The sequence below is a fragment of the Salvelinus sp. IW2-2015 genome, linkage group LG20 (genome assembly GCF_002910315.2).
Source record: "Salvelinus sp. IW2-2015 linkage group LG20, ASM291031v2, whole genome shotgun sequence".
In the NCBI taxonomy this organism is placed as follows: Eukaryota; Metazoa; Chordata; class Actinopteri; order Salmoniformes; family Salmonidae; genus Salvelinus; species Salvelinus sp. IW2-2015.
Genome location: NC_036860.1, coordinates 44519659 through 44544261, shown reverse-complemented (window position 1 = coordinate 44544261; position 24603 = coordinate 44519659). Strand labels below are relative to the sequence as shown.

Genomic DNA, 24603 nt, shown 5'->3' with positions numbered 1-24603 from the left:
CATAATCCCAGAAACCCTAGACCCACTCCAATTCGCATACCGCCCCAACAGATCCACAGATGACTCAATCTCAATCGCACTCCACACTGCCCTTTCCCACCTGGACAAAAAGAACACCTACAGTATGTGAGAATGCTGTTCATTGACTACAGCTCAGCATTCAACACCATAGTACCCACAAAGCTCATCACTAAGCTAAGGACCCTGGGATTAAACACCTCCCTCTGCAACTGGATCCTGGACTTCCTGACGGGCTACCCCCAGGTGGTAAGGGTCAGCAACAACACATCTGCTTCGCTGATCCTCAACACTGGGGCCACTCAAGGGTGCGTGCTTAGTCCCCTCCTGTACTTCCTCTTCACCCACGACTGTGTAGCCAAGCACAACTCCAACACCATCATTAAGTTTGCTAACAACACAACAGTGATAGGCCTGATCACCAACAATAATGAGACAGCCTATAGGGAGGAGGTCAGAGACCTGGCAGTGTGGTGCCAGGACAGCAACCTCTACCTCAATGTGAGCAAGACTAAGGAGCTGATTGCAGACTATTGGAAAAGAAGGGCCAAACAGTCCCCCATTAACATCGATGGGGCTGAATGGGAGCAGGTCGAGTTTCATGTTCCCTGTTGTCCACATCACCAACTAACTATCATGGTTCAAACACACCAAGACAGTCATGAAGAGGGCACGACAACACCTTTTCCACCTCAGGAGACTGAAAAGATTTGGCATGGGTCCCTAGAAGGTTCTACAGCTGCACCATCGAGAGCATCCTGACCGGTTGCATCACCGCCTGGTACTGCAACTGCTCGGCATCTGAACGTAAGGTGCTGCAGAGGGTAGTGTGTATTGGCCAGTACATCACTGGGTCCAAGCTTCCTGGCATCCAGGACCTATATACTAGGCGGTGTCAGAGGAAGGCCCTAAAAATTGTCTACTACTCCAGTCACCCAAGTCATAGACTGTTCTCTCTGCTACCGCACAGCAAGCGGTAACGGAGCGCCAAGTCTAGGACCAAAAAGGCTCCTTAACAGCTTCTCCCCCAAATTCGTAGAATGCTGAACAATTAGTCATATGGCCACCTGGACTATTTACATTGACCCCCCCTTGATTTTACACTGCTGCTACTCGCTGTTTATTATCTGTGCATAGTCACTTTACAAATTACCTCAACTAACCTGTACCCCCGCACATTGACTCTGTACCGGTACCCCCTTTATATAGCCTCGTTATTGTTACAGCATGTACATTTCTTGTGTTAGTTGTTTGTTTTTTTACTTTAGTTTATTTAGAAAATATGTATATATTTTCTTAACTGCATTGTTGGTTAAGTAAGCAAGTAAGTAAGCTTCTCACGGTAAGGTACCTAATGTATTCGGCGAGATGTGACAAATAAAATTTGATTTGATTTACAGTTGCAAACAAAAGTTTCTATTGGACAAATTCAGGTATGTTTATTCCCGTTTCGTTCTGTTTGCTTCTGTTTAAGAAACGTTTTTCAACAGAATCTGCTAAATTAATACACTGCTGATTACACTTAAGCACAGTTCACTTTCATAGCAGCCACATACAAACAGCATGATCCCTTTGGTCGTTTTATAATTACTTCTCACATCTACGTGCTCTCCTCCTCTCACATTGTCCCTTCACTTGTGGACTTCAGTGTACAACACACATGATGTCTGTGACCAGGCGAAAAAACCTTTCCAAGCCAAACATCCATATCATAACTGCTAACCGCTACACACAACCTACATCGCTGTCGCCATATTAACGTCATAGTCAACATAGCTCCTAGAAATAACTCATTAGTAAACCCACTACAATCATGCAGTACTATGTACAGTCTATAACAAGCAATTTAGCAGTTACAACGGCGGGCCCAGTTGCCAATAAATTAATACAATCAAAAGCTTTCTTTGACTTGGAAGACTTCCAGTTTGATGGCCATAGCCAGCTAGATAACATAGCATCCCCCTCTGTTTGAGCCGGGTGTTTGAGTAGGCTAAACTAGCTTTTTCCACATTTTGTTACGTTACAGCCTTTTTCTAAAATKGATTAAAGAAATGTTTTGCCTCATCAATCTACACACAGTATCCCATACTGACAAATGGAATTATTTTAGCGAATTKTTATAAAATAAAAAACAGATACCTTATATACATAAGTATTCAGACCCTTTGCTATGAGACTCGACATTGAGCTCAGGTGCATCCTGTTTCCATTGATCATCAACTTGATTGCAGTCCACCTGTGGTAAATTCAATTGATTGGACATGATTTGGAAAGGCACACACCTGTCTATAAAAGGTCCCACAGTTGACAGCGCATGTCAGAGCAAAAGGCAAGCCATGAGGTCGAAGGAATTATCCATAGAGCTCTGAAACAGGATTGTGTTGAGGCACAGATCTGGGGAAGGGTACCAAAACATTTCTTCAACATTGAAGGTCCCCAAGAACACAGTGKCCTCCATCATTCTTAAATGGATGAAGTTTGGAACCACCAAGACTCTTGCTAGAGCTGGCTGCACGGCCAAACTGAGCAATAGGGGGAGAAGGGCCTTGGTCAGGGAGGTGACCAAGAACCCGATGGTCACTCTAACAGAGCTCCAGAGTTCCTCTGTGGAGAGGGGAGAACCTTCCAGGAGGACAACCATCTCTGCGGCACTCCACCAATCAGGCCTTTATGGTAGAGTGGCCAGACTGAAGCCACTCTTCAGTAAAAGGCACATGACAGCCCGCTTGGAGTTTGCCAAAAGGTGGCACCTAAAGGACTGTCTGACCATGACAAACAAGATTCTCTGGTCTGATGAAAGAAAGATTGAACTCTTTGGCTGAATGCCAAGCATCACGTCTGGAGGAAACCTGGCACCATCCCTTTGGTAAAGCATGGTGGTGGCAGCATCATGCATAGGGGATGTTTGTCACCGGCAGTGACTGGGAGACTCGTCAGGATCGAGGGAAAGATGAACGGAGCAAAGTACAAAGAGATCCTTGATGAAAACCTGCTCCAGAGTGCTCAGTTTCTATAGGATTGAGGTCAGGGCTTTGTGATGGCCACTCGAATACCTTGACGTGGTTGTCCTGATGCCATTTTGCCACAACTTTGAAAGAATGCTTGGGGTCATTGTCCATTTGGAAGACCCATTTGCGACCAAGCTTTAACTTCCTGACTGATGTCTTGAGATGGTGCTTCAATATATCCACATAATTTTTGTCCCTCATGATGCCATCTATTTTGTGAAGTGCACCAGTCCCTCCTGCAGCAAAGCACCCCCACTCCTGATGCTGTCACCCCCGTGCTTCATGGTTGGGATGGTGTTTTTCGGCTTGCAAGCGTCCCCCTTTTACCTTCAAACATAACGATGGTCATTATGGCCAAACAGTTCTATTTTTTTTCATCAGACTACAGGACAAAAAGTACGATTTTTGTCCCCATGTGTAGTTGCAAACCTTTGTCTGGCTATTTTTATGGCGGTTTTGGAGCAGTGGCTTCTTCCTTGCTGAGCACACTTTCAGGTTATGTCGATATAGGACTTGTTTTACTGTGGATATAGATACTTTTGTACTTGTTTCCTCCAGCATCTTCACAAGGTCCTTTGCTGTTGTTCTGGGATTGATTTGCACTTTTCGCACCAAAGTACGTTCATCTCTAGGAGACAGAACGCATCTCCTTCCTGAGCGGTATGACGTCTGCGTGGTCCCATGGTGTTTATACTTGCGTACTATTGTTTGTACAGATGAACGTGGTACCTTCAGGCGTTTGGAAATTGTTCCCAAGGATGAACAAGACTTGTTTTTCTGAGGTCTTGGATGATTTCTTTTGATTTTCCCATGATGTCAAGCAAAGAGGCACTGAGTTTGAAGCTAGGCCTTGAAATACATCCACATGTATTCCACCAATTGACTCTTATTATGTCAATTAGCCTATTAGAAGCTTCTAAAGCCATGATATAATTTTATGGAATTTTCCAAGCTGTTTATTATGCACAGTCAACTTAGTTTATGTAAACTTCTGACCCACTGGAATTGTGATACAGTGAATTTTAAGTGAAATAATCTGTCTGTTAACAATTGTTGGAAAAATGGCTTGTGTCATGCACAAAGTAGATGTCCCAACCGACTCTCCAAAACTATGGTTTGTTAACAACAAATTTGTGGAGTGGTTGAAAAACGAGTTTTAATGACTCCAACCTAAGTGTATGTAAACTTCCGACTTAAACTGTAGCTAACCTGACCTAACAGAGCTTGAGCGGATCTGCAAGGAAGAACGTGAGAAACTCCCCAAATACAGGTGTGCCAAGCTTGTAGCGTCATACCCAAGAAGACTCGAGGCTGCAAAACGTGCTTCAACAAAGTCCTGAGTAAAGGGTCTGAATACTTATTTTTTTTTGCAAAATGTTTATAAAAACCAATTTTTKATTTGTCGTAATGGGGTATTGTGTGTAGATTGATGCGGGGGGTGGGGGGGGGGGAACAATGTAATCAATTTTAGAATAAGGTTGTAACGTAACAAAATGTGGAAAAAGTCAAGGTGTCTGAACACTTTCCGAATGCGCTGTCTATGGAAGGGGGTAAGAACCACGAGCCTCCTAGCTTTTGTATTGAAGTCAATCTACCCCGTGGAAGACGGAAGCTAGCTGTCCTCAAGCTACACAAYGCTGCTACCCTACAGAGTACTGTTGACCTTCATTGCAAAACAATGTGTTTTAATCAGTTATTTGGGCACATGTGAATAGATTTTGTTTAGTTTCATCTTAAAAGGATAACTTTTTAAAAATATTCACTGTTTTTCTAAGGATGGTTCATTATGGATGGTCCTCCCCTTCCTTCTCTGAGGAGCCTCCACTGGTGTTTACATGTCCTAATAATTTGAAAGATTGCTCAGAAAACCAGGTGTTTTAATCGGTGTATGTTTACTTCGATTTTGACCTTAGGCAGATTAAGATAAGCAGAGTAAGGTGTTTACATGACATGTGCCGAATACAACAGGTGTAGGTAGACCTTACATTCAAATTCTTACTTACAAGCCCTTAACCAACAATGCTTTAAGAAGCTAAGAAAAAAAATGTGTTAAGTAAAAAATAGATGAATAGAAAATAGAAAATAAAAGTAACAAGTAATTAAACAGCAGCAGTAAAATAACAAGCGAGGCTATATACAGGGATACCGTTACAGATTCAATGTGCGGGGGCACCGGTTAGTCGAGGTAATTGAGGTAATATGTACATGTAGGTAGAGTTAAAGTAACTATGCATAGATTATAAATGGAGTAGCAGCAGTGTAAAAGAGAGGTCTGGGTAGCCCTTTGATTAGCTGTTCAGGAGTCTTAAGGCGTAGAAGCTGTTAAGAAGCCTTTTGGACCTTGACTTGGCGCTCYGGTACCGCTTGCCGTGCGGTAGCAGAGAGAACAGTCTATGACTAGGGTGGCTGGAGTCTGACAGTTGTTAGGGCCTTCCTCTGACACTGCCTGATATAGAGGTCCTGGGTGGCAGGAAGCTTGGCCCCAGTGATGCACTGGGCCGTACACACTACCCTCTGTCGTGCCTTGCGATCGGAGGCCGAGCAGTTGCCATACCAGGCAGTGATGCAACCAGTCAGGATGCTCTCGATGGTGCAGCTGTAGAACCTTTTGAGGATCTGAGGACCCATGACAAATCTTTTCAGCCTCCTGAGGGGGAATAGGCTTTGTTGTGCCCTCTTCACAACTGTCTTAGTGTGTTTGGACCATGATAGCTTGTTGGTGATGTGGACACCAAGGAACTTGAAGCTCTCAACCAGTTCCACTATAGCCCTGTCGATGAGAATGGGGGCTTGCTCGGTCCATCTTTCCCTGTAATCTACAATCATCTCCTTTGTCTTGTTTAATATTGAGTTTAATTTTGAATTATTCGTGTTCATGTAAATGTGTGTCACAGAAAGTACACTATCACAGTTCAGAGATTGTGACTATGTTATAATATCCAGACTGGCAATAGGCTAAAACCTAGAATGAATCAATGTCTCATCGGCATGCATTGTAAGTGGTATCCTTTGCTAGTATGCTCCAGTGTATCCACCACCAGAGGAAAGGAGGCTGTCTGTCCTCCCTGGATGAGGAGCCTATATCCTGGCCTCCTGATTGGCTCCTTCTAAATAGAAAACACACACAATGCTCACTGTGTGCCAACGATGCACAGCAACAAATATTTCTGATACTCTCTCTCGCGCGCGCGTGGGACTTAGGCACGTGTGGAATGAAGCCTGGTCTGCTCTGAGTCCTCCTCAGGAAAACACTGATGTGAGAGAAAAATAACAGAGATGGAGGAGGAGAGCTTCACTCCCGCCAAGCGCTCAGCGCAGCCAAGTATTTACCGTTTTATATGAATGCAATTAGCTAGCGCCCAGCTTGTTTTTAACCAAATCACACTGCGATATTATCATAGTGGAGTGCTGCTTGCTTTTGCGCTGTGTTGATTGTTTATGATTACTGCCGTACAGGCCAGCTTGCGGCTTGCGCTATAGCCCCTCCATCAGACAAGGAGAGCACAGTGTCATCGTTTCCAAACAAGCTTTGATGTGGTTGATGACCTGAATATATTATTTGTTTTTTTCTTTTAGATACTGTGAAGTTGAACTTAAAATAAGTCTCCCAGCCAGGATTCATCATCCACTGCATCAGGTGGTGTGTGTCTGTGTTCGTGTGATGTTCTGCTCTTACTGTGTGGTCTGATCCAGTGGTGGAGGTAGGCTGGCGGTGGCTCTGCACTGTGCTCTGTGGTGGTCATAAACCATACAAGCTGATCTCTCTTGTGTCTGCATAGAGGAGCTATGTACATCACCACACGTTTCTTATGGCCAGTCCAAGTTTGTGAATGTATTAATTATTGCAAGTGTATGTCCGTAATAATTTTTTTGTATACATATGTGAGAACAAAGGTGTTCTGATTTTCTCTTGTTCTCGGTTTGTTTGTGTCTATCCGGCATGTGTGACTGTTTGAAATATCAGTGTGAGTCGCTAGCGTTGTCGCAGTGCTGCTTACTGCTCCTCGCTGTAGAGTCACTCTGGCTCCACTCTTTGTCTATGAACTCTGTTACTGAGGTGCTGGGGTGCAGCTTGGGTGGAATTTTAAGTGTGTGTGTATGAGTCTGCACGTGCGTATGCATTAGTGTTTTGATTCACAAGCTGCTGTGCTGACAATGGGGTTGACCTTTGTGTGTGTGAGTGCACGCACGGCTGTCCGTGTGTGTGTGTGCCTGTGTTTGCTGTTTACGACRTGCATATGGCAGGGTCATCCACATGATCTGAGAGCTGGGGAGGTGCAGGGGGTCTGTGAGCTATGTATTATCCAGGGGAGAAAATGTGTGTTTTCCCTCCTTGCGCTGCCTCCTTGTTCTAGGGATCCTGCGGTTTTCTTAAGCATTCATATGGAAATGGTGGGTAGGTTCTCACATTAGCTTGATGTGGTAATGAATGGCAGCCAGTGTTTGGGCTGACTAATAGCTGGCTTAAAGCTGAGATCTGCATTAGGGGAAACAGTGCCACTGACCGCCACAGGCACATTTGTTATTGTTTTGGTTTTGGTTCTTAAAACCTGGAGAGGAGCTCGAGCATCAAGAATATTTTTTTTAATCTACTCTAGGGTTGGGGCGGTATCCAGATTTTCATATCCTCATACCGTTCTTCTCTCACACCGGGATTTACGGTATTACCGATTTAGAACACAAGGGGGCGCACACAAAAATACACAAAAAAGCCCATTGAGCGTCTATTACCARAATGCTAACAAAATTAGCACAAGTAATAGTACATTTCCATGGAGACTGCTAGCTAAATATGCTAACGAGCGCAAATGAAAATTGCAAAGATAGGCTGTGTATCTACTTTTCTCTGGTTCTTTTCTCTATATAGCCAGCCTACTTTTCTCTTGTAAAATGCAAGATTAACTTTAAGCAAAACATTAGGAAATGTAGCTGGTTAAATTCTTTCTATGATAAACATTAGAAATATGATGGCCATGCATCGTTTTTTTTGCAAAAAAATACCTTGCTTTTTCATTTACTTGTGTGGCTGCCWGCCAAATAGTGTTGCACTTCTGTTGTCATCTGATAACAATTAAGCTATTTTCTGCAGATTGTGTGGCACTAATGTATTTTCTGTGAAGGAAAACTATAGTTGCACGTCCCTGATCACTCTATTGAAGCAAAAAAAACTGTGACTTTCAATATAAAACGTGACCCTGTCAATAGACAGCTAGACTCACCTTTATTGACGGTATTGAAAAACCATCCTGTGGCTATTTCCAAATACCCCGGTATACGGTATACCGGCCAAGCCTAATCTCCTCTGCTGTTCTATCACGCATGCACTGATGTGCAATCAGAAGAAAAGTAAACAGTGTTCGTTGTTTGAAGTAATGTCTTTGTTGGTGTAATATCGCAAACGGACATGGCAGTTTCATCACTACGGATTCCAGTTTTAATGCCACTGGCGGCCTTCGGCTCCCGGACCAGGAGAGAGCTGAAAGGAAAGCACATTTCAACAGCACTATACACACTCACACTCACACACATTCTGAAACTCACACACACTCAAACTCATACATTCACACACATATGTGCGCGCACACACACTCTCACCAACAGACACTGAAACTCGTTCTCATAATGTACACACACTTGCACAATTAGGTACACATGAATATACAGTAGACGGATAGTCATGCCCCAAGATTCGTCCTCTTCTGTCATTTCGTATCCTTTCCCCTCCTCATGCTCTCTCTTTCGTGTGTTGCCCAGCCAAACTGTTAGTATAGCTCTATGACCATGATTCTCCTTGACTAAGCGGATGCATTTCCCTATCCTAAGCGGCCTTCTTTTCAATTTACATTTTGATTGGTTTAAAGTTTTCACACTTAGCCACCTAGGCAGTTTTTTCTGCCTTAATACCCAACAATATTACTGACCAATTTCAATGTTCTTAGATTTTTTTTTCTCTTAGATCAATTGAATTTGACATTTGTTGTTCAGATTTTGCATTATTAATTTTAGTTATTGTATTTGTTTAAATTGTGTATTGCACTCAGTTTGGCTAAGCAATATTTTAAGTGTAAAAGGTCATTCAATATCCTTGGCTTCTTTCCAGAACGTACTGTGGCTGACTAAAGACGAATGAATCACAATGTATAACCTCAAATGTTCTTTAATTCAATTCCATGGTAATTCGTAAACAAAAGAGATTGTGTTTTTATTTGTATTTTAGAATATCTCCTTGTATTAYATGTGAATTTGTATCATATTTCAGGACCTCCATCTTTAATACATTTCTATTGCATTTCCTTGTATGTGTTCCTGTCATACAAAGTAAAGGCATTTCCAGACTGAACTATATCAGCAAGGTTCCATAATGAGATTTTTCTCAGTGGATATGCTGTTTTTGTCCTACAGGATTAAATGCTATCACCCGATTGGCTGCTAATAATACTCTGTGTTGCAAAATTGTTAAATACAGACAGGGTGCTATGTTTGTGCACTTATTTATTTTAAACATTTTAAAAAGAGATATAGTTATTTGTTTCTTAAAAATAATGAATAGCTCATTATTTCAAAAATATGTAATCACACATTGAAAGAAATGTTCTTTATTCAAACATTAATTGGCAGTCTATTCCCCCCACGTGTCAAACAAAATCATCTTCACATATTAAAGAATAATCACACATTTTTGCATAACTTTTATTTATTTTTCATCTGAGAAACCCATTTAAAAACATGTTTACATAAATTATATAGGTTGTAGTAATTATGGCTGCTCAGAAAATGAGAGAAAATGGTCTGCCTTGTATTGCCTTCTGAAATCTATAAGCTGATAAAGCATGTGTAATTTTTCCCTGAAATTGTAATATTATTTTTAGATTTTTGGGGAAATATATATTTAGTTAATTTGGATGTTTATTTAGTCATATGTATTTAGTAATATGGGAGTATACAGTTCCCTGAATATACCATTTAATCATATCATTTTGATCTTGATATTTACCATTTTCTTTATGACATTTTCAAGACTGTCATCAGCTCATTAGCAGTGATGTGTAGTGCATTAGGTAAAATACACCATAGTGTGGTGATCACTAAAAGAGCAACCACTCTCCTAAATGACTGTGTGCTGCTGTTTTGTTTCTCCATTAGGCCTAATTTAAACAACAATTGAGCAGGACAAGCAGACGGTGGGCTTGTTAACACACACAGGCTATTTGTAAGGCGGCGCGGTGTGTGTGTCTTAGTGAGAGGGACGCTCCTTCAGTGGCGTTATGACGACGAGTGTCTTTCACTGACGATCCACTCCACCACCACAAGTGTCCTCTTCTCGGTGAATAGGGAGGATTTGTTGCTTTCCACCTAATTAAAGGGCATTCTGAGTTGTGGTAATGGGACTGGCTTCTTTGTTCTGAAGCACAACAGCATCTTCTARAGCTAGTGTTTTTCTGTGGTGACAGAAGCAGGGTATGTGCGGAGCCTTACATTATGGCGACACAAACAGTAGCTGGCTTTCACACTGCTTTTGTGATTATCTCTCACACTGTGCATAGGTTCTGTATCCTAAAGTAGTCTACTGCTTAGCCTATCCTCTTGCAAATGATATACATGAGTTTATCAGTTTCATTTGTCAAACTAAATTTGTTGAAATGAGAGGCTTTTCTGTGTTTGTATGTACTACACAACTGTACCAATCTACCACAGTCATTATCCTAGTTTCTGTGTTTGTGAGAGAGTCGTAACAAAAATGTTATTTTTGCAGTYAACTCCAGAATTTGTTCACAATAAAATGATGGAAAACATTTCTGAGCACTGCCAAATATGGTATGTGTGTAATACAGTATTCTGGCAGAGTTGTGGATTTTAGGGAAATTTACTCAAATGACTTTGTCAGCTCATGTTATTTGCTTTAAAATGAACCATTTAAATGTAATTCGTCAGCTTGTGTAATTCTCTTTTTAAATGAACTTTTAAATGTTGTGGTAATATTGGGCAACCATGAWGAGCCAGATTACTAATGATGTTTTCTGCTGTTGCCTGACTGCCTGCATGCCTTAGGCTAGTGTTGGAGGGCCCTAACTACGTAGGATGGGGAGATTATGATGCACTCAATGCTTTGTGTGGGTGCCTGTGGGCTTGACCTGAGAGAGGGTGTGACAAGCCTTTGTGGGTGTTTGAGAGGGGAAGAGGGATTGAGAGCGACAGTGTCGGTGTTAAACTAGTGTGTGTGGGGGGCGGGGGGGGGTGCGTGTATGTGCACTAGTACGTGGAATGGTGGTGGAAAGCAACAGTGTCAGTGAAGATCCCCTCCCCAAAGCACACAGTACCGGGATCAAAACTTCAATGCAGAGATGTCACATGTTAGCTTATGAGTCACATGGTATGCTGCCCATCCAATCGCCATTCAAAAAGGCAAGAATGGTCTAGACACGACCAAAACGTAGGGGGCAGACAGAGTTATCTATCTGACAACTGAATGGACTGTGCATTTCTCCAAGTTTTGAATATTTCTAAAGTTTCCCTTGTGGCTCATTGACATTCTCTGCTCTTAACGATGTGTAATGGCTCGGTGCTAGGATCCTTGGGTCACCTCTCTTCTGCTCTGACATTGCGTCGCTAGATTGTATTGTAGTGTGTAGTTTGCTGATGCTGCTGCTGTCTCTAGGCAGGGCCATGGTGACGGAGCTGCTTGTTTGCGTTCAGGTCACGGGCCAGGCTGACCAACGGAGATGGGCTTGTGATGAGGATAGCTGGTGGTGGGGGGGTGGGGGGTAACAGGGACCGAGACAGTGACTTGCACCGAGGAAATCAAAAGATGTCTCGTTACCTTTTAATCGATTTCTGTTCTGCTGTCATTCAAATGTGATGAGCCAAATGTGATGGATGGTTTACAATATGTGCAATATCAGGCTGGACCCGCTTGGTCCAATGCTGAAAGCTTGCTTTAATTCTGCTCGGCTTTTCATTATAAGTGGTGGTCAAGGTTAAGTTGAAAATTGTGTTGAACTGAATTGTGTCTTATCATGATGACATGACTGATTTGTTCCTGCACTTGCTGTGGCTTGACTATTTTAGGAGAAGATGCTCATAGCTATTAATTYTATTCAAAATTGTATATTTTATATTATGGCAGTACTTTATCCCATGCAGATTAGTTCATTAAATAGACTGAGATTGCAGAGAGTAAATATAATACATGAATTGCTTCTAGAATAACTGAATTCAATGTTATTAATAATACTATAATGAATGCAAGATAAAGTATTTGCTGTATTTTATCATTGGGTTTTATGTGTGTGTGCCTGCATGTTTGAACGTGCCCGTCTTCATGTTGCCCTACACAGTGGTTGATTTTGTCAGACTTTCCGTGTCGGTGCGGCACATATCTTCACAGAGAGGTTTAAACTCGAACCCTCCGCGCTCTGTGACCACGTTTGGGCTATTGTTCCCACCGAATTCGGGGCACTGTCTGTGTGGCAGTCATTATGTCCTCTCCTGGCCAATGAGCCCCCAGTCACATACTTATCTCCCTCCCTATCTCCACCACTCTCTCCCTCTTCGTTTCTCTAGACTTCAATACACATCCCTCTCCTCAGATGTCTCACCATATCTCTCAAAACTCACTCTTTCACCCTTCAGACGTTGACATGCTCCCATATCAGGCATGTAATGTGCTTTATTTCAAGCAGTTAAATTGAATTAGCAAAGTACCACTTCTTTGTTAAATATCTATTATTTACATTCATACATTTTCATATAAAAGTCCAACTAGTTTTTGGTTATAAATTCTCACAAACCGCACTTATCATACAGACTGAAGCTCATATACAAATATATTGAAGTGGTTTTATTTGACCAAGAAATACCTACTTTAATGAATTTATAACCTGATGCTTAGTTTTCACACAAGTTGAATCATAAAAGTAACAGAAACAATGGTTTAATTGTTATAGTTGGATTGGTATTATTTGAACCTAATTCATAATAAACTATTCAATGTCAGTTTATAATACTATATAATATCTAATGTAGCCTAGATTATTATCACAATATTAATATGACAGAAATACAAAAGGTTGGCTTCAAATAATATAATTTCTTAAACTCAAYTTCCCAAAACATTTTAACTAAACATTTAAAATCATACTTCAACTGATGTTATGTGTACATGTCAGTATGGTGTATTTATATGTTAATATTTTAAATCCATTGTCATAGTTGTATGCACKCTGTGGTTTGTATGTTGATTCAAGTTTTCAATTATACTAATCTATTAGTCCATTTTACCCACAATCTACCATTTCATTTATTCCTTGCCACAACATGCCGTCTTAGCAATTTACATGTAGTCATCATATGCATTTTGATGCTTATGTTCACCCAGGTTTCACATAATTGCCTGGATGTGTTTTTCTGTAGCTCAGAACAAAGTGCTTAGGAAGTTCATCTGTTCTCTTTTCTATCTCTGTGGTATAACCCCAACACCAGCCCCCTCAGTCTGTCTGTTAAAGTGATGTGGTTGTGTGTTTATGCACTGTTTCCTTTACTGTGTGTTGCTCTGTGGTGGATGTGGGCTGTGGCAGCAGTGGAGGTGGTGGCAGCAGCAGTAGCAATGCGTTTCAAGGCAGGCTAGTGTTCATTATGGAGGCCTTGATTGTTTTAGGGATCCTGAGGACACAATGCCTTTGTCTTCTCACTCCACACATTATTTTCCTTCCTCTGCCTTTGAATTTGCTCATTTTCTGCCCTGTTTTGTCCCGCTTATGCCCCGCCTCCTCCTCCTCCTCCTCCTCCTCCTCCTCCTCCCCCTCCTCCATAGCAACATGTCAAATGGACAGCAGTAGATAGCTGCTTCTCATTGCAAGGCTCTAGAATTTAGAACTACGAAAATCAACATAATTATGTTTAGCAAGTTTTCTCTCCTGAATTAGATTTTTCAATGTTCTATTGTAATCACATTTTATTGTGTAAAATAAGCCATCATTACCAGTGACAATAGACATGGGTCGTATGTTTAACTCGGCATTAAAAAATATGTTACATTTACATACGTATTTAGTTGTATCCCTGACAACGTGCGTAGCATACCAATATATTCAAGACAATAGAGTAAATGGAATAGGAACTTCTCAATAAATGTCCTCGATTATATTCACAAAGCAAAATATCTATTTTTTTGTTGCACATTCGCTTCTAAACAAAATCTATGTAAAATAAGTCACTGATTAATTAAGGAAAACAAATCAATAACCAATATTTTTTAACAATTTAGATATAAAAATAAATCTAATTGTAACATGAGGAATAAAATAAAATACACAAGAATGGAGCGATATACAGGAATTACCAGTACCAGATCACTGTGGAGCTATATACAGGGAGTACCAGTACCAGATCACTGTGGAGTTATATACAGGAGTTACCAGTACCAGATCACTGTGGAGCTTATCATACAGGAGAGTACCAGTACCAGATCACTGTGCATGGGGTACGAGGTACTTGAGGTAGGTATGTACATGAAGACAGGGTAAGTGACTAGGCATCAGGATAAATAATAATAATACTAAGAAGAACAAAAAGAGTAAAAATAAAGAACAGAGTGCCCGCAGCAAATTATGTATGTGTGTGGTGGGGTGGGGGGGGGGGGGGGGCGTTGTGTGTGTGTGCGTGTGCGCATGTACTGTATGTGAATGTGTGTAGGTTTTGTGTAGGCCCTAGTCACACTTTTACAATTATTTTTCTTGCCTAGAAGTCTATTCCTACTTTTTGCATTTTACTGCAAACTCATTAGTGAGTCAAAAATAAGAGGTAAAATGTCATGGCTAAATGTAATACATGTGCAAGCAGAGCTTGTGCTGATGGGCTACAGATCATTGTGAACACATCCTCAATTGAGCAACGGTGAAATGTTGACATTGATCTTCTCACTCTTTTGCTAAGGCTATTGGTGAGGTTGGGAGAGCTAATCCACCTAATACACACACACACACACACACACACACACACACACACACACACACACACACACACACACACAAACATGCGCACAGCAGGAGGTTAGTCTAACTGAAAACACAAACTATATAAATGTCAGATGTAACTTTGTTTGTGTTGAAACCATCATTATCTTGAGTTGTTTTGGTCTGGGCTTTTATGTTGGGGTAGACTGCCATTTGTGATTTCCTGTTGATTGCGGAAAGCTGAAAATAGTTATTATTAAAGCATTGTTTCCAAATTTTTTATGATGCAAACAAATAATACTTATAAAACATCATTAAACAAAGTATAATAAAAATCTTCATATGGACAGTATGAATATGCAATCATTAACTTACTTACCTTTTTAAAATATAAAGGAGGCAAAGGAGATATAATATCCCTTTAAATTGATGTGACCATTTTGAAAACAAGCTAAAGAGTAAAAATGTGAAGTTAGAAATAATTTCAGAAATGATCATGTTTTAATGAATACTGAGGACATTATTTTTATAACTAAAATATTTTTGTAACTACATACAATTCCAGCTATTTCTCTGTACTTCATCATAGTGATAATAACTGATGCTAATGAGTCATTTTATTTACCATGGATTCATAATTATTCATCTAAATTAATGGTGGGGGAATGCATTAAAATCACAATATCAAAATTTGACAAGATCAATAGATATAGTGGAGGACAAATTATACCAGTGAGTTGTACTGAAATGATGAGATAACCGCTATTATTTAAGTCAGTTATAACAAGCTAAAATAAGGTTAGTCAATGATTGAATAATGGTTCTGTTGGAGCATCAGTAAAAAGAGATTGAAAGGAAAATTAGTCTTATAAGAGAGAACGGAAAAATAAACACTGATCTGGCCCACAACACGAACCAGACCTGAGCAGAAAAAAAATGCTTGCTAAGCTATCTGTTTCACACATGCACGAACAGAAGGTTCGATATTCATTCGATCGATGAATGAAAAGGCACAATGGCAAAATCGGACGGACTCCTTTTCAAATCCACGTCTCCGATGTCCCCCCCGCCACCCTTCCACAGTCTGCAGTCGCTCGGCGGCTGGTGTGGCAGGCGGAGTGGAAGGAGAGGAGAGAGAAAGAGTGAGGGGAGAGCAAGGGTTACATCAAGGCTGCTCCCTGGACCGTGCAAACAAGTCTAGACCAGTGACCTGTTCAATGGCTCCTTTTGAGGAGCGGTGCAAGTTCGGTCAGGGCGAGGAGAAAGCCAGGCGGGCCCTTCTTTTCAGTGCCGGAGCAGCTCAAAGCCCGCGGCTGCCAGGAGGTAAGGAGAGCCGGGAGGGCAGGCATCTGCTTCCATGGTTACGGGCCGGGTATGGGAACCCCGCTATTGAGGAAGCTCCGTTCTCATGCTCCCTCTGAGGCAATGTCACGCATTTTAAAATACGGGCGGGCCGGGCTGGGGCGAGGACCATATCCACAGCAGCAGCAGAGTGGTAAATAAAATTAAAGCACATGGCATGTTTGAGGAAAAAATAGGAGTAGGGGGATACGTTTGGGGATGGGGGCGACGGGGTGCGTAGTAGAGAGGAAAGGAAAGTGCGTCACATGATCACTGCGAAACAAAATTCAAAGTAAAATATTTTGTGATGAGGAGGTGAGATATCATTTTTATTCTTCTTGCTTTTAAGCGGCTTTGCTTTTGTTTGCGGGAAGGGTATTGTTCTGTGTAAGTCAGCAGCGTAGATGATTTATCTTCCCAGAGAACAAAGGTCAAGGTTTATGTGGTGAACTCTTTTTTTGAAAGGCAGGGATAGCTTCTTAATGAGGATTCACCCCCAGCCTTTAACTTAAAAGTTTTAGCCTTAGTTTGTCAAATACAATTAATAGATTCATAATGTGAGCAAATGACTGCGGAACTGGCTGTACTCTTTAATTGTTTCGTTTCTTTATTGTCTAAAATGGATGACCAACTTTATATATATATATTTTAATTTGTATTGTATAATACGACATTATTATTGAACCAGATGTACAGTGGCAAGAAAAAGTATGTGAACCCTTTGGAATGACCTGGAATTCTGGTCAAATTTGATCTGATCTTCATCTTAGTCACAACAATAGACAAACATAGTGTGCTTAAACTAATAACACACATTAATTATTGTATTTTTCTTGTCTATATTGAAAACATAATTTAAACATCCACAGTGTAGGTTGGAAAATGTATGTGAACCCCTAGGTTAATGACTTCTCCAAAAGCTAATTGGAGTCAGGAGTCAGCTAACCTGGAGTCCAATCAATGAGACGAGATTGGAGATGTTGGTTAGAGCTGCCTTGCCCTATAAAAACACTCACAAAATTTGAGTTTGCTCTTCACAAGAAGCATTGCCTGATGTGAACCATGCCTAGAACAAAAGAGATCTCAGAAGACCTAAGATTAAGAATAGTTGACTTGCATAAAGCTGGAAAGGGTTACAAAAGTATCTCTAAAAGCCTTGATGTTCATCAGTCCACGGTAAGACAAATTGTCTATAAATGGAGAAAGTTCAGCACTGTTGCTACTCTCCCTAGGAGTGGCCGTCCTGCAAAGATGACTGCAAGAGCACAGCGCAGAATGCTCAATGAGGTTAAGAAGAATCCTAGAGTGTCAGCTAAAGACTTACAGAAATCTCTGGAACATGCTAACATCTCTGTTGACGAGTCTACGATACGTAAAACACTAAACAAGAATGGTGTTCATGGGAGGACACCATGGAAGAAGTCACTGCTGTCCCAGAAAAACATTGCTGCACGTCTGAAGTTTGCAAAAGTGCACCTGGATGTTCCACAGCGCTACTGGCAAAATATTCTGTGGACAGATGAAACTACAGTTGAGTTGTTTGGAAGGAACACACAACACTATGTGTGGAGAAAAAAAGGTACAGCACACCAACATCAAAACCTCATCCCAACTGTAAAGTATGGTGGAGGGAGCATCGTGGTTTGGGGCTGCTTTGCTGCCTCAGGGCCTGGACAGCTTGCTATCATCGATGGAAAAATGAATTCCCAAGTTTATCAAGACATTTTGCAGGAGAATGTTAGGCTATCTGTCCACCAATTGAAGCTCAACAGAAGTTGGGTGATGCAACAGGACAACAACCCAAAACACAGAAGTAAATCAACAACAGAATGGCTTCAACAGAAGAAAATACGCCTTCTGGAGTGGCCCAGTCAGACTCCTGACCTCAACCCGATTGAGATGCTGTGGCATGACCTCAAGAGAGCAGTTCACACCAGACATCCCAAGAATATTGCTGAACTGAAACAGTTTTGTAAAGAGGAATGGTCCAAAATTCCTCCTGACCGTTGTGCAGGTCTGATCYGCAACTACAGAAAACGTTTGGTTGAGGTTATTGCTGCCAAAGGAGGGTCAACCAGTTATTAAATCCAAGGKTTCACATACTTTTTCCACCCTGCACTGTGAATGTTTACACGGTGTGTTTAAAAAAGACATGAAAACGTATAATTGTTTGTGTTATTAGTTTAATCAGACTGTGTTTGTCTATTGTTGTGACCTAGATGAAGATCAGATCAAATTTTATTACCAATTTGTGCAGAAATCCAGGTATTTCCAAAGGGTTCACATACTTTTTCTTGCCACTGTATAGTTGTTTATTTGAACCTTCTCTAATAATGTAATAACATACATTTTTAAGCGAAAATATTTTTCAGTGATAAGTCACATACCTAAAAAAAAATAGCAATCACATTTGTTTGTTTTAGTTTTTTAGGGCCTGGGCTGTGACCATTGAGTTTGTTTTGTTTGATGTCTTTTAGGGGGCAGGGGGATAGCGGTAGAGTGGGAGGCAGGCAGGCAGGGGGAGTGTTGGAACGTTGAATTTGGTCATGCAGCTGATGCTTGCCCCCTAACACACACCAAACAGAACGGACAGATGGCCGCCCCTGAGGAAGGGCTCGGGGCGGAGGATTTGCTCCCGGACCGTGGGAAAGTCTTTGGCTGACTTCACCTGCTCAGGGAGCTGCGACCGGATTAAATACCAATGAGAGAAATGAACTCTTAACGTAGAGAAAGGGACTCATTAAGGCACACCTTAATGCTGCGTTTGGTTTTGAGCTGCTTAAAGGGGTGTTGGTAATCCATGGGAAATATTTTCTCTCAATCTTCTTTTCAAATAATTTAAGTATATTGGAATTATTATTATATTTTAACTTGCTAGATTTTCATGGTAACTGTGTGGCGCTGCATGACCTTTTTCTTATCGTAGGTACAATATACTTCTCTTTTGGCACGTTTTCTTTGTAATCCTTCATTGGAAGTGGTTGCGTGAGAACACCAACTTGGCTTCATCAAATATTAGACATGATACATTGAGGTTTGTGAGGGCATAGATAGGTCTGTGTAAATAGATGTGCGAAGTAAATATTATTTATTTTGTTGATGTAAGCAGTATATCTTAACATAATGAATAAAAGGTTTGATGTAAATTGAGGTATATAGTGGCAAATAAAATCATACATTTTACAATTATGTGCTATATTATAAGCATGATTAGAGTACTTTAAAAATTCCATGTAGCCCTATACATCAGCTATTTCTGTCAAGTCATTCCATGGTATTTTCTACTTGGTTTCCACCTGGCAGATGGACTCAAGTAAACTTGTGGAAAAATTGTTGGGCATTTCAGTACCCATTCCATTAGCTAAAACAAATAGTTTGGACAGTTAACACACTGTTAATAATTACATGTAGAATATTCTGGCATACTTGAGCCCTTTGGTTTTGGGTCAGGCTTCATATCCAAATGTCGGGTTAAGCAGGGCCAGCTCCAGGCATAAGCGGTCGCTTAAGGCCCCAGGCTGCTATGGGGCCCCGACCCAAAACCCCAAACAAAAATAATTCCCACTGGGAACTAGGCACTTCCGAGAGCACTTGAAATCAGTCATAGCAAAATGTGTAGAATTGCAGAAAATTTGCTTTAAAACTGAAATTATCTCCATCCCATGGCGAAATGGGTAGAATTTCAGAAAATTTGCTGTAAAACAGATTTTATTTTTCTCTCACTCATGGAAAAATTAATAGAATTGCATAAATTGTGTTGTAAAATTGCTACGTTTTCTCTCTGCCCCATGGTGAAATGTGTAGAACTACAGAAAACGTACTTTGAAACGGCAACCTTTTACATTACATTTACATTTAAGTCATTTAGCAGACGCTCTTATCCAGAGCGACTTACAAATTGGTGCATTCACCTTATGATATCCAGTGGAACAACCACTTTACAATAGTGCATCTAACTCTTTTAAGGGGGGAGGGGGGGTTAGAAGGATTACTTTATCCTATCCTAGGTATTCCTTAAAGAGGTGGGGTTTCAGGTTTTCTCTACATCCCGTGGCAAAACGTGTAGAATTGCAGGAAATTAACTTTAAAATTACTTTATCTCTATTACAGCAACCACTTTAGTTGTTATTGATCTTGTCAATGCTTTACACACTAAAATGAAATGTGCTGTGTGTTTGTGTACTTGTCAGAAGCTTTTGATACTGTTGATCATGCTATTTTATTGAACAAGTTGTCCTCGATAGACCTGAGCTCTGACGCCTGTTCATGGTTTCATGATTATCTTAGTGACAGGACTCAGGCCATCGTGATTAATGGGGTTAAGTCTTCTTGAAGTACATAAAGGTGTACCACAGGGGTCGATTTTGGGACCTATTCTCTTCACTATTTATATAAACACTATTGGTCAATCTGTTAAAAATGGTAAACTTCATATATATGCGGATGACCCTATTGCAGTATGTATGCTATTGCCCCGCCTGTTGATCTGGCTGTGTCAAAACTACAGTCAGATTGTATTGCTATGCAGCAATCCCTTGCTGATTTTTAAACTTTTGCTTAATACGAGCAAAACGAAATACATGTTGTTTTCAAACTGTCGTAACAATGTTTCAGATGAACTACATGTTCACTCATTAAATGGTTCTCTAATTGAACATGTTCCTGCTTATAAATACTTAGGAATTTGGATTGATCTGGATTTGATGTCTAAAAAAACATATAGATGAGCTGATGAGCATATAGATGATAGTTAAGAAGCCATGATGTAAAGTAGGCTTTTCTACAGAAACAGACTGTGCCTTTCTCTACGCCGCAGGAAGCAAATTATTCAGTCAACCTTTTTATCTGTTCTTGATTATGGTGATATTATTTATCAAACTGCAGCTGCTACTACTCTTAAACCTTTGGATGTCATCTACCATAGTGCCCTTCATTTTGTTACAGGTGACAGTTTTGATACTCATCACTGCATCCTGTATCAAAAGGTTGGCTGGACTTCGCTAACGACCCATAGATCTCTACATTACTTATTGTTTACAAGGCCCTACTTCATAAACGTCATTCATAACTAACTTTGCTGTTGAAGTATAGACACCTGAGTTGCCTAACCCTTCACATGACTGGTTAACTCTTGAGGTTCCTAGGGTCTCCACTGAGCTAGGTAAATCTGCTTTTAGTTGTAATGCACCATATGGCTGGAACAAAATTCAAAATACATTTCATCTTGATGTTCTGGTGCCATTCGGACAATTTAAAGTATTGATTTGGGACTTATTGTGGAGGAATATAACTGTTCTTCTGGGTGATATGTGATGTTTTATTTGTGCTTCCCATTACTGTTTTTGTATTTCTTATATATACAGTACCAGTCAAAAGTTTGGACACACCTACTCAATCAAGGGTTTTTCTTTATTTTTTACTATTTTCTACACTGTAGAATAATAGTGAAGACATCAAAACTATGAAATAACACATGGAATCATGTAGTAACCAAAAAAGTGTTAAACAAATCAAATTATATTTTATATTTGAGATTCTTCAAATAGCCACCCTTTGCCTTAATGACAGCTTTGCACACTCCTCGCATTCTCTCAACCAGCTTCATGAGGTAGTCACCTGGAATGCAATTCAATTATTAGCAGGTGTGCCTTTTTAAAGTTAATTTGTGGAATTTCTTTCCTTTATGCATTTGAGCCATATCAGTTGTGTTGTGACAAGGTGGGGTGGGAGGTATACAGAATATTGCCCTATTTGGTGAAAGACCAAATCCATATTATGGCAAGAACAGCTCAAATAAGCAAAGAGAAACGACAGTCCAACATTACTTTAAGACATGAAGATTAGTCAATACGGAACATTTCAAGAACTTTTAAAGTTTATTCAAGTGCATTTGCAAAAACCATCAAGTGCTATGATGAAACTGGCTCTCATGAGGACCGCCACAGGAATGGAAGACCCAGGTGCAGAGGATAAGCTCATTAGAGTTACCAGCTTCAGAAATTGCAGCCCAAGTAAATGCTTCAGCGTTCAAGTAACAGATACATCTCAACATCAACTATTCAGAGGAGACTGTGTGAATCAGGCCTTCATGAAACACGTGCAATGGATGTTAGATTGGTGGAAATGTTTCCTTTGGTCTAGAGTCCAAATTGGAGATTTTTGGATCCAACCTCCATATCATTGTGAGACACGGTGTAGGTGATCAGATGATCTCCGCATGTGTATTTCCCACCATAAAGCATGGAGGAGGAGGTGTTATGGTGTGAGGGTGCTTTGCTGTTAACACTGTCTGTGATTTATTTAGAATTCAAGGCACACTTAACCAGCATGGCTACCACAGCATTCTGCAGCGATATGACATCCCATCTGGATTGGGCTTAGTGGGACTATAATTTATTTTTCAACAGGATAATGTCCCAACACACCTCCAGGCTATGTAAGGGCTATTTTACCAAGAAGGAGAGTGATGGAGTGCTGCATCAGATGACCTGGCCTCCACAATCCCCCGACCTCAACTAAATTGAGACAGTTTGGGATGAGCTGGACCGCAGAGTGAAGGAAAAGCAGCCAACAAGGGCGCAGCATATGTGGGAACTCCTTCAAGTCTGTTGGAAAAGCATTCCAGGTGAAGCTGGTTGAGAAAATTCCAAGAGTGTGCAAAGCTGTCTTCAAGGCAAAGGTTGGCTATTTGAAGAATCTCAAATATAAAATATATTTTGATTTGTTTAACACTTTTTTGGTTACTACATGATTCTATGTGTTATTTCATAATTTTGATGTTTTCACTATTATTCTACATTGTAGAAAATAGTAAAAATAAAGAAAAACCCTTGAATGAGTAGGTGTTCTAAAATTTTTGACCGGTAGTGTGTGTGTGTACCAAACTATATATAAATATACACATTATACCCAAACTATCAATATATATTTATAATATGTATATTTATGTTGTATATAAAGGGTGAATTTGTAAAAGATATGTCTTCCCTGTTAGAATAAAAGTTAACTACAATGAACAAAACATTCTCTCCACCGTCAAGAAGGGGGTTCACTAAGATGTTTTGCCAGAGAGGTGGGGGGTGACCCAACCAAATCTTGCTTAGGGCTCCCAAATGGCTAGATCTGGCCCTGCAGTTAAGACAAAGGGACTTGGATAGACAGAGGACCCTGATTGCTATTCCAGGTTCCATGCGCTAAAAAAAAGTCCATCACAGTTGCCAGCGAAAAGGCATTTGGTTCAATAGTAGTTAAAAGGTGCCATTGGGTTGGAGACAAGTGCACTCCAACTGAAAATGGGGTTGGTGTGTGGGTGGGGGGATGATTGTAGAGATCAAACACAGAGAATTGGTTATGCATACTGCAGTGCGGTAATGTAAATAGTATTTGACTTGCAATGTGAACTTCACTTATTTCAAGAATGTTTCAAAAGACCTTCCAATAATTCTGCACAGAGCAGTGCAGTGCAGCAGTCACAGGGGTATTGTGTAGTCCCCGTCTGGCCTCTAAAGCCAAAGCTGTTCTTCTCCTCTGACTGAGAAATATTGGGTCAATTAGAGTTAGTTTCTTTGTGTACCTCCATTTTACAATATTACATGGGTAATCTCGAAATGACAAAATAGTGTGAAAATCAAAGTAATTGTCAGAGCTAACCAATTATTTTTTAATATGTTCTGCCAAATACATTTGCACAGCCATTGCATTATAATAGTCTATCATATTCCACTTCAGATCATTTCACACTTAAATACTTAGCGTTTTGAATCGTTGAACAATTATATTGTTCTTCCAATAATTAAAATAGATTTCTTTACTCTCAAATTTGTCCAGACTGACCCATTTGAAGAACTTCATACCAAAATTGTTTGAAATTCATTTGTATATATTCAGTTATCCTATATTCTCATAACAATCATTTAACTTACATTCATATAAGTCAGACATTTAAACACTTGCACATACACAAATATACACACTCACACAGAATCACACATTGACATACATTACAGCACATATATTGTCGTGGTGTGTATGTGGCTGAGGAGGAAGCATTAATTGGCCGCCGTTACCCGTATGTGCTCTGTACACTGTATATAAATACAGATTGGGAGACATTTTGTGCTCAGCCTTGTTCACATCAGCTGCTATTTTTAAAAAGGGTAATCTGCCATTGGCCCAATGTACTGGTTTTGGCTGTTGCAGGGACCCACATCATTAATCATGGAGGGCATTACACTTTCTACCAGTCACTTTGTACCCACAACACCATGCACAGCTCTCTGTCTTTG

General features: G+C 40.4%; 1 long non-coding RNA gene across 2 annotated transcripts in view; it reads left to right on the top strand.

Moving 5' to 3' along the window:
• LOC111981907 (uncharacterized) overlaps positions 1–24603 on the top strand; it is an 82470-nt gene that overhangs the window by 20789 nt on the left and 37078 nt on the right. The window lies entirely within an intron of this gene.